Here is a 12,018-nt window from a genome sequence, read left to right as displayed (position 1 = left end):
GAGGAAGGAGTTTGTGTCCAAGGGAGAACTAGAGACCATTATTGATCACAAAATAGAACATTTTGATTACACCAAATTAAAAAGTTTCTGCACAAACAAAACTAATGCAAACAAGATTAGAAGGGAAGTAACAAATTGGGAAAAAATTTTTACAGTTAAAGGTTCTGATAAAGGCCTCATCTCCAAAATATACAGAGAATTGACTTTAATTTATAAGAAATCAAGCCATTCTCCAATTGATAAATGGTCAAAGGATATGAACAGACAATTTTCAGATGATGAAATTAAAACTATTTCCACTCATATGAAAGAGTGTTCCAAATCACTATTGATCAGAGAAATGCAAATTAAGACAACTCTGAGGTATCATTACACACCTGTCAGATTGGCTAAGATGACAGGAACAAATAACGATGAATGTTGGAGGGGCTGTGGGAAAACTGGGACACTGATGCATTGTTGGTGGAGTTGTGAAAGAATCCAACCATTCTGGAGAGCAATCTGGAATTATGCCCAAAAAGTTATCAAAATGTGCATACCCTTTGACCCAGCCATACTACTACTGGGCTTATACCCCAAGGAACTACTAGAGAAGGGAAAGGGTCCTGTATGTGCCAAAATGTTTGTGGCAGCCCTTTTCATAGTGGCTAGAAGCTGGAAGATGAATGGATGTCCATCAATTGGAGAATGGTTGGGTAAACTATGGTATATGAATGTTATGGAATATTATTGTTCTATAAGAAATGACCAACAGGAGAAATACAGAGAGGCTTGGAGAGACTTACATCAACTGATGCTGAGTGAAACGAGCAGAACCAGAAGATCATTATACACTTCAACAATGATACTGTACGAGGATGTATGCTGATGGAAGTGGATCTCTTCAACATAGAGAAGAACTAATCCAATTCCAGTTGATTAATGATGGACAGTGAGCATAGGTCAGTCAGCTGTAACAGCAGTCCAGAATACTCCTGGATTCTGTTGCTAGGAGTCAAAATCTGTATATCCCCAAACTGCATTTCAGGAGTCTGAATCAGCAAACCTGATGCAATTCCTCCTTCTGGATCATAGATCACACATTGTTTACCTATATTGGTGACTGGAACAATAGTTACACATTCCTCAGTTTCCCCAATCAGTATATGTATAGACACTGTTTTGTAAGCACTCTCAGGGGGTGAAACAGTCAAGTTGACTGTGTGTGAAGGCAAGAGATCCATAGGCCAAACAGGGGCAGATTTCAACTCTCCAGGAGATATCTCAGTAGTCACAGTAGTATACGGTTTTACTCTTCCTACCTGCAATCCCCTTCCCCAACAGGTTTGCTTAAAGAATGATTGGGTATATTAGCTGCATCAAGCAACCAGTGTTTTTTGCCTAGGGCCCTGAAGTCTAGCCCTGCTCTTGTAATGAGGTCATAGGGGGTGGGCAGAAGTGCTTTCTGGGCAGTGCTGATGATATCTTCACCCCTCCCACTCCTCCTCCTCTTCCAGCCAGGAAGGCTTAGTTAAGGAAGAAGGGTCAGGAAATAGGGAATACTCTAATGGAGAATGCATTGATTGCTGTAGGCAGAATTGAAATTGAAACCAAGCTTTGTGAAAAGGAGCACACCCCTTCCCTTTAGCTAAGTACTTGACATACCTAATTCATTTTATGCTCAACCCACCATGGGAATTAAAATACATATCTCTTTTCTCTACAAAATGGCTAAACCCTGCAGATCTCCTAGAACTGTAGCAGGTAAGAAAAATCAGTAAAATGCTAAAAACGATTTTTTAAAATTATAATCCACATGCTGTACTCTCCAAGGCTACAGCCATCAACCTTTTGTTTGCTTCTCTTCTGATACTTCCTTGTTTGGCTGCCCAAGTTAAAATCTTTTCTAGTTGTAAAACTTGTGGGATTCTTTAACACATTGTATTCATTTGGTTCTCCCATTATTAAGTGCTGTAAAGTAACATTTTGTTCCTTCTCTGCCTTAGTAAGTATGCTGAGTTCGTGTACATTTTGTTACCTGCTACAAAGTAACTTTTCCTTTCCTCTCTAACTCGACCTGTAACTCTTGTACTTCTTGTTCCGGCTGTTGTAACCTTTTGTTTCTTCTTTTCCTCAGCCTGTAATTCTTGCACCTTTTGTTCTAGATACTTAAATCGCCTCATTCACCTCCTGATTTTTTCCTTGCTGAGCTGTACTCAATGCATATGGGAGTAGATGCCTCAGAGCCCAGGAGCAAGTGCCCTGCCCCTCATTAGATGCCTTCTCCACTGGAGAATCACCCATTTGGCTCTGTAACTTAAATACTAATAACAGCTGTGTCCTTGGGCATGATCACTATAAACTTAGACCCAGATCCATTATGCTTCCCTGTCTTTTCTTCTCTCGAAGAGACTGTTAAACCTTCCACTGTGGAACATAAAACCCCTAAAAGAGCTGCCCCCCTGTTGGGCTGCCACTTGTAACCTCCCTACCAGAAATATTACCCAATCATAGGTCTTCAGAGATCTCTGGCCACAACCTCTGGAGCAGTGGTTCTCTTCTGCAACAAAGCACCTGGAAACAGTGGCTTGGGAGCTCAAGACTTTATTCCATGTATTCACATCCTGCACCACTCTATTTCCTACTGCACTCTTACTGAAATCCACTGGACTCCTACTGAAAGCCCACTGAATTCCTCCTACTTCCTGGTCCCCATTGCTTATACATGGCTTATACACAGCCAATAAGGGAAGGAGACATCTGCTGTTGATGATGCATTCTCAATGTGAACAGAGCTTCCTCTCAGGAGATGGTCTGTGCTGGCTACAGAGATCACATTCGGGTATCTCATACATCAAAGCCTCTTTACTTCCTCTTATATTATGTGAGGTTCCTCTTGGACCCTTACAGTATTGTATTAGAAATGCTAGTCTTGGAAATAAGAGAATTCTTCTCTTCTCAAACAAGAAGAAAAAGAGATTAAAAGAATTAGAGTAGGTAATGAAGAAACCAAATTGTCACTCTTTGCAGTTGATATGATGATATACTTAGAGAACCCCTGAGAATCAACTGAACAGCTATTAGAAATAATCCACAACTTTAACAAAGTTGCAGGATGCAAAATAAATCCACATAAATCATCAGCATTCTTATATATCATTAACAAAATCCAACAACAAGAGATACAAAAGAAATTCCATTTAAAATAACTTGATGATATAATATATTTGGGGATTTAAATGCCAAGGGAAAGTCAGGCATTGTATAAGCAAAACTACAAAACATTTTCCACACAAATAAAGCTAGATCTAAGCAATTGGAAAAAATATCAAGTGCTCATAGATATGTCAAGCAAATATAATAAAGATGACAATACTCTCTAAACTAATCTATTTATTTAGTACCATACCAATCAAACTCCCAAGAAACAATCTTAGTGAGCTAGAAAATATAACAACAAAATTCATCTGGAATAAAAATAGGTCAACAATTTCAAAGGAATTAATGAAGAGAAAAACAAATGTAGGTGGCCTAACTGTACCAGATCTAAAACCATTGATTACTGGCTAAATAATAAAGAAGTTGATGAGTGGAGTAGACTAGGTTCACATAACAAAATGGCCAATGACTATAACAATCTAGTATTTGACTAACACCCACCATTTGGGATCAGAAATCACTTTATGACAAAAACTGCTGGGAAAATTGGAAACTAGTGTGTCAGACAGTAGGCATAGACCCACACTTTTTATATCCAAAGGATCTGATAGAGGCCTCATTTCTAAAATATATAGAGAATTGACTCAAATTTATAATAGTCCAAGCCATTTTCCAATTCATAAATGGTCAAAGTGTATGAACAGCCAAGTTTCAGGTGAAGGAACTGAAAATATTTGTATCCACTTGAAAAGGTGCTCCAAATTATTACTGATCAGAGAAATGCACATTAAGACAACGCTGAGATACCACTACACAATCTGTCAGATTGGCTATGATGACCAATGTTGGAGGGGATGTGGGAAAACAGACACATTGTTGGTGGAATTGTGAATCGATGCAACCATTTTGGAGAGCAATTTGGAACTATGCTCAAAAAGTTATCAAACTGTGCACACCCTTTGATCCAGCTGTGTTTCTACTGGGATTACATCCCAAAAAGATCCTAAAGGAGGGAAAAGGGGCACACGTGCAAAAATGTTTGTGCCAGGCCTCTATGTAGTGGCAAGAGTGGATGCCCATCAATTGAAGAATGGCTGAATAAATTATGTTATATGAATACTATGGAATACTATTGTTCTGTAAGAAATGACCAGCAGGATGATTTCAGAGAGGCCCAGAGAGACTTACATGACCTGATGCTAAGTGAAATGAGATCATTATATATGGCAACAAAAAGATCATACAAAAGATACAATTGAAGTGGCTCTCTTAAATATTGAGATGATTCAAACCAATTCAATTTGTGCAGTGATGAAGAGACCCATCTACACCCAGAGAAAGAACCATGGGAACAGAGCGTGGAACATAATACAGCATTCTCACTCTCTCTTTTGCTATTTGCTTGCATTGTATTTTATTTCTGTTTTTCTTTCTTTTTTTTTTCTTCTTGATCTGATTTTACTTGCAAAACAAGATAATTATATAAATATGTATATATATATTGGATCCAAAGGGTATTTTGACAAATTTAACATGTATTGAACTACCTGCCAGGTAGAAGATTGTGTGAAGGAAAGGAGAGGAAAATTTGGAACAAAAGGTTATGCAAGTGTCAATGTTGGAAAGATTATCCATGCATATGCTTTGTAAAAAAAGTTTCAATAAAAACAATCAAACAAACACAAAATGTATTCCTGGTTCTGCTTGCTTTGCTCAGCATCAGTTCATATAAATCTTTAAAGGCATTGGAGGGGATGTGGGAAAACTGGGACACTGCTGCATTGTTGGTGAAGTTGTGAAAGAATCCAACCATTCTGGAGAGCAATCTGGAACTATGCCCAAAAAGTTATCAAACTGTGCATACCCTTTGATCCAGCAGTGCTACTACTGGGCTAATATCCCAAGGAAATACTAAAGAAGGGAAAGGGACCTATATGTGCCAAAATATTTGTGGCAGCCCTTTTTGTAGTGGCTAGAAACTGGAAAATGAATGGATGCCCATCATTTGGAGAATGGTTGGGTAAATTATGGTATATGAATGTTATGGAATATTATTGTTCTGTAAGAAATGACCAACAGGATGAATACAGAGAGGTTTGGAGAGACTTACATCAACTGATGCTGAGTGAAATGAGCAGAAGTAGGAGATCATTATACACTTCAACAACAATACTATATGAGGATGTGATGGAAGTAGATATCTTCAACATAGAGAAGAGCTAATCCAATTTCAATTGATCAATGATGGACAGAATTAGCTACACCCAGAGAAGGAACACTGGGAAATGAGTGTAAACTGTTAGCATTTTTCCCCCAGCTTATTTTTACCTTTTGAATCCAATTCTTCCTTGCAACAGCAACAACAAAATTCGATGCTGCACATATATATATTGTTCCTAGGATATACTATAACATATTTAATATGTATGGGAATTCCTTCCATCTAGGGGAGGGGGTGGAGGGAGAGAGGGGAAAAGTTCAGAACAGAAGGGAGTACAAGGGATAATGTAAAAAATTATCTATGCATATGTACTGTAAAAAATGTTATAATTATAAAATTAATTTAAAAAATTAAAAAAAATCTTTAAAGGCCTTTCTACAATATGCTTGTTCATCGTTTTTTGAAATAATATTCCATTATCTTCATATATCACAATTTGTTCAGCCATTTCCCAATTGATGGGCATCTACTCCTTTTCCAATTCTTTTTTAATCACAAAAAATAGCTGCTAAAAATATTTTTGCACAGGTGATTTCTTTTCCTTCCTTTATGATTTGCTTGGGATACAGACCCAGTAATGCTGGATCAAAGGGTATGCATGGTTTATAGCATTTTGGGGATAGCTCCAAATTACTAGACAGAATGGTTGAATCATTTCACAATTCCACCATCAGTGCATTAGTATACCAGTTTTCCCACTTCCCTTCCAAGATTTATTATCATTCTTTCCTGTTATCTTAACCAATCTGTGAGGTATTTTGTGTTACCTAAGAATTATTTTAATTTGTATTTCTCTAATCAATAGTGATTTAGAACATTTTATATAACTATAAATGGTTTTAATTTCATCATCTGAAAATTGTCTGCTTATATCCTTTGACCATTAATTTATTGAGGAATGATGTGTATTCTTATAAATTTGAAACAGTTCTTTATTTTAGAAATGAGATCTTTATGAGAAATACTGGCTATAAAGATTTTTTTTCCAGTTTTGTAAATCCCTTTTAATCTTGTTTCTGTTGGTTTAATTCATTCAAAAACTTTTTTAATTGGATGTAATCCAATTTGTTCATTTTGCCTTTCATAATGTTGTCTAGTTCTTCTTTGGTCATAAATTCCTCCTTTCTCCAAAGATCTGATAGATAAAGTATACCTTATTCTCCTAACTTGTTTGTGATATCATCATTTGTGCTCAAATCATGTATCTATTTTGGCCTTATTTTGATATGGGGTGTGAGATATAGGTCTAGACTGAGTTTCTAAAATATTATTTTCCAGTTTTCCTTGTAATTTTTGCCAAATAATGAGGTTTTTTATATTGTTTACAGTAATTTTAAATGAAATTTCTCTTTCTATCTCTTCCTTATGGGTTTCTTTTCTGATTCCTAAAGCTAACATTTCAAGTTCATGTTGAATAACAGTGCCCATGTTTGTTTCACACCTGATCTTATTGGGAATGTGTCCAGCTATTCTCCATAACAATAATGTTTTCTGTAGGTTTTACATTGATACTGCTTAATATTTTAAGGAAAGCTCCCTTTATCTCTATGTTCTCTAATGTTTTTAATAGAAATGAGTGTTCTATATTGTCAAAAGCTTTTTCTATCTATTGAGATTATCATATGATTTTTGTTGGTTTTGTTATTGATTTGGTAGTTTATTGTAATATTTTTCCAGATAGTAAACTAACCCTGCATGCCTGGTATAAATGCTACTGGTAAATTTCAGTAATCCTTTTGCTAATATTTTATTTTAAAATTTTGCATCAATATTCAATAGGGAGTTTGGTCTGTAATGCTCTTTCTCTATTTTGGTTCTTCCTGGTTTAGGTATAGATTCTATATTTCACATAGAAGGATTTGGCAGTACTCTTACTTTACCTATTTTTCCAAATAATCCAAAAAATCCAAATAAAATTCCAATTTAATGATTAGAATTAATTGTTCTTTAAATATTTTGTATAATTCACTTATGAATCCATGTTGGCCTGGAGATTTTTTCTTAGGGAGTTCATTGATGACTTGTACGATTTCTTTTTCTAAAATGGCACTATTTAAGTATTTTATTTTATCTTCTGTTAAACTGGATAGTTTATATTTTTGTAAATATTCAATCATTTTGGTTAGATTGTCAGACTTGCTGCCATAGAGTTGTCCAAAATATCTTCTAGTTATTTCTTTAATTTCTTTTTCATTCTTAATGCTAGTGATTTATTTTTCTTTACTTTTTTCTCATCAAATTAAACACATATTTATCTTTTTTGTTAGTTTAACTCTAAATTTGTTTATTACTTCAATAGTTTTCTGAGTTTCTATATTATTATTCTCTCCATAATGCTTTAAAATTTCTAATTTGGTATTTAATTGGGGATTTTTAATTTATTTTTTGTCTAACTTTTTTATTTACATGCCTAAATCATTCTTCTCCTCTTTCTTCATTTTATTTACATAACTGATAATAGATATCAAATTCGCCCTAATACTGCTTTGGCTGCATTCCATAGGTTTGGAATGTTGTCTCATTATAATCGTTTTCTTGGATAAACTTAATGATTGTTTCAGTGATTTGTTGTTTGGACTACTTATTCTTTAGAATTAGATCATTTAGGTGTTCTGTGAAGAAAACCATCTGCACTGGATCACAGCATAGCATTTTCACTCTTTTTCTTGTCGTTTGCTTGCATTTTATTTTCTTTCTCATTTTTTTTTTTCTTTTTGATCTGATCTTTCTTGTGCGGTATGATATTTGTGGAAATATGTGAAGAAGAATGCACATGTTTAACATATATTGGATCACTTGCCATCTAGGGAAGGGAGTGAGGGGGAAGAGAGGGAAAAAATAAAACACAAGATTTTTTAAAGTTAAATATTAGAAATTATCCATGTGTATATTTTGAAAATATAAATGTTTTAATAAAAAAGAATTACATCATTTAATTTCTGATTGGTTTTTAGTCTATCATTCCTTAGCCCTTTATTAAATATAAATTTTATTGCATTGTGCTCTGAAAATGATATATTTACTATTTTTGCCTTCTTGCATTTGATTTAAGATTTTTATGCACTAATAGTTGGTCAATTTTTGTGTAGGTGCTATGTACTGCCATAAAAAGGTATATTCCTTTCTGTCTCTATTAATTTTTTTCCAGAAGTTTATCATACACAAGTTTTCTATGATCCTATTAATCTCCCTAGGTTTTTTCTTGTTTATTTTGTGGTTAGATTTTCTGTCTGAGAATGCAAGGTCCCCCATTAGAATAGTTTTGCTGTCATTTTTTTTTCCTTGCTTAAAATCTTCTCTAGGAGACTACCTGCTCTTCTACTTGGTGTACAAATATTTAGTATTATTACTGTTTCATTATTTATGATACCTTTTGTTAAGATGTATTTTCCCTCCTTATATCTTTTAAAAAGTTATTTTTACTTTTGCTTTATCTGAGATCAGAATTGCTATGCCAGCTTTTTTATTCTTTTTCTTTTTTTTTAACCAGCTAAAACATAAAAATTCTCTTTCAGTCTTTTACCTTTACTCTGTATGTGTCTCTCTTTTTCAAGTATGTTTCTTGTAAACAACATATTGTAGGATTCAGTTTTTAATCTACTTTGCTATTTTGTGGGAGATTAGGAGATTTCATTCCTTTTACATTAACAGTTAGGATTACCAGCTCTGTATTTCCCTGCATCCTATTTTCTTCTCCTGTTTATACTATTGTACTCTCTTCCTATCATGTCCTTAGTTGTATATTTTTTACTCACCGTAACCACCACCTTATCTTCTATTACCTCTCCCTCCTTCTCTTACAAGTTTTTTTTTTTTTAACCCACTTTACTCACAACTTTATCTTCTATCAATCCTTGTTCCTTCTCTTACCTTTTTCCCTAGTGTTTCTATCCTCTCTTCTATCCTATCCCTTTCTTTTCTTTCCCTTTTCCTTCTCCTACTTCTTTATAGAATTAGATAAATTTCTATACTCAACTGAATGATTTAGTTATTCCCTCTTAAAAAAAAAAACTGATAAGATCAAGTTTCACACAATGTTCATCCTCTTCCCTTCTTTCTCTCCATCATAATAGTTTTTTTACACCTCTTAATGTGAGCTAATTGTCATATTACATCTCCCCTTTCCTCCTTTTTCATTACAAACTGTTTCCTACATTTTAATGTTTTTTTCTTTGATATCATCACATCAGAATCCATTCACAGTCACACCCTGAGTCCATGTGATGCCCACCCTCTTATCTGCCTCAATTGCCTCAATGTCAGATACATTTTACAAGAATTACAGATATTGTTTTCCTATCTAGGGATGTAAACAATTTAATCTTTATATATATATATATATATATATATATATATATATATATATATACATATATATATAAAATTTGTGTTCATAAATATGCATATATATACATATATATTTGTGTACATGTATATATACATATACATTTGTGTACATGTATATATATATATATATATTGTGTACATGTGTATATATACACAAATATATGCCATACATTTGTAGATTAAAATTCCTGTTCAATTCTGTTTTTATCAATAGAAATAAATGGAAGTCCTATAGTTCTTTATCTTCTACCCTAAAAGGTAATTCCAAGTCTTGCTCGTGGTTAATTATTTATAACCCCAGGTCCTTTGCTATCTAGAATCTAGCATTCCAGGCCCTCTGATCCTTTATTGTAGAAGCTGCCAGATTCTGGGAAATCCTGACTGTTGCTCCTTGATAATTGAATTATTTTTTTCTGACAGGTTGCAGTATTTTTTTCCTTTAAGATTTTGGTTTTGGAGTTTTGCAACAATGTTACTTGGAGTTTTCCTTATGGGATCTCTTCCCAGAGATGATCTATGGATTCTTCCAATTAGTATTTCTCCCTCTGTTTCTAGAATATTGGTGGTGGCAGTTTTCCTTAATGATCTCTTCTAAAATACTATCCAGACTGATTTCTTTGGTCATGGCCTTCAGGTATCCCAATCATTTTTATATTGTCTCCTCTGGATCTATTTCTCAGTTCTGCTGTTTTGCCAATGAAATATTTCAACTTCTCTTCTATTGTTTGATTCTTTCAAATTTGTTTGATTGATTTTTGCTGTCTCACAATGTTATTAACTTCCATTTGTCCTATTTAATTTTTAATCTGTGATTTTCTTTAGTTATCTTTTGTATCTCTTTTTCCGTTTGGTTCATTCTCCTCTTTAAGGAGTTGTTTTCTTCAGACATTTTTTTTTCCTTCTTTTCCCTTATATTCTCATTTTTTCTTCTACCTCTCTCATTGGCCTTTTGAAGTCTTTTATGCGTATTTCCAAGAAGCCTCTTTGGATTTGAGAACAAATTATCTCACTCTTTGAGATTTCTTTTGTGGATATTCTGTCCTCATCTGAGTTTGTGTTTTGTTCTACCCTGTCTCCATATTAATTTTCTATTGGTCAAGGTTACTTTTTTTCTTTCTTGCTCATTTTCTTTCCTTTTCTTTTGGTATTTCCTCTTTTTTAAATTTTAATGTGGAGCTCAGCTCCTGGGATAGAGGTGGCATTGCCACAAGCTTCCTGTGCAGCTCTGAGCCTTGGTTTTGAGAACAGAAGCTCCTTGTGTTTGAAGGAAGTAGCTTCTTTTCAAGAAACAGCCTGCTTTCCCAGAATTTCCCTTCTGAATTGGGGCACTAATTTGCTCCTCTACTGAGCCAGACCTGATGATCTTAGTTGCTTATTTGCTGTGACACTTTCAGTGAATATCCCAGAGTCTATTTGACTTGGGCTTGTGTGGAACAGAGAGATAAGGTTAAGAACTTACAGGAATGTATGAATTCAATTTCTGTATTTTATTTTCATTATTTCTGTGTTTCCCCTATGACCTGTATAATACATGCAGGCTCAAATTTACTTGGCCTTGGCCAGCTACAAACATATGTACTTAACCTGAGCTGATGACATTTATCAGTATTTGACATTTATCTATATTTTATCTATTGGCTTGACTACTGTCTATCTGAAGCCTGAAGACCTAATTTTATATTTCCTAGAAATCAGGTGATCTCAGGAAAACAAAAACCTTCCATTCCAATCTCTCCGAATAGCAACAACCAGTTAGATGCCTCCCCCTCCCCTTCTCAATGCTCTCTTACTTGTGATACAATTTCTTGTATAAAAGCTATGTATCTTTACTACTTCTTTAGCCCTCCTACTAGGAGCTTTCTCTTCCTTATCTCGTGATGGGATGGCTCATCCTCCAGAGGTTTTAATAAACAGCATTTCTGCTTTCTACTGAGTGATCTCTGAGTAGTCATTTTGGGTACAGGTCTTCTACATCCCACACTGGCTGAACACCTTTTTTTACCCTAGTGAGACTGACCTTTCTTGAAGTTCTTTTCAGCCTATCTTGAGCTGGAGAATGGTTTCATTCTGTCATATTATGTTCAAAGGCTTGTTTTCATGTGGTTTTCAGGGGAACCTGGAAGAACTTGAGCAGCTTACTGACTTTACTTTCCCATCTTGCCTCTATTCCCAGAACTCTTATCAGTTATTCTCAATGTTATTTAACTCATCTGACAAAATGATTAACCAGGATGAGATCCTTGCACATGTTACATTTTCTTAGAACCACAGATGAGAGCTGAGTGAAGGTGGCTACCAAAAGTTGAAGAACA

This window comes from Sminthopsis crassicaudata, chromosome 2 (genome assembly GCF_048593235.1).
Source record: "Sminthopsis crassicaudata isolate SCR6 chromosome 2, ASM4859323v1, whole genome shotgun sequence".
Lineage (NCBI taxonomy): Eukaryota > Metazoa > Chordata > Mammalia > Dasyuromorphia > Dasyuridae > Sminthopsis > Sminthopsis crassicaudata.
Note: the sequence above shows the minus strand (reverse complement) of the source record.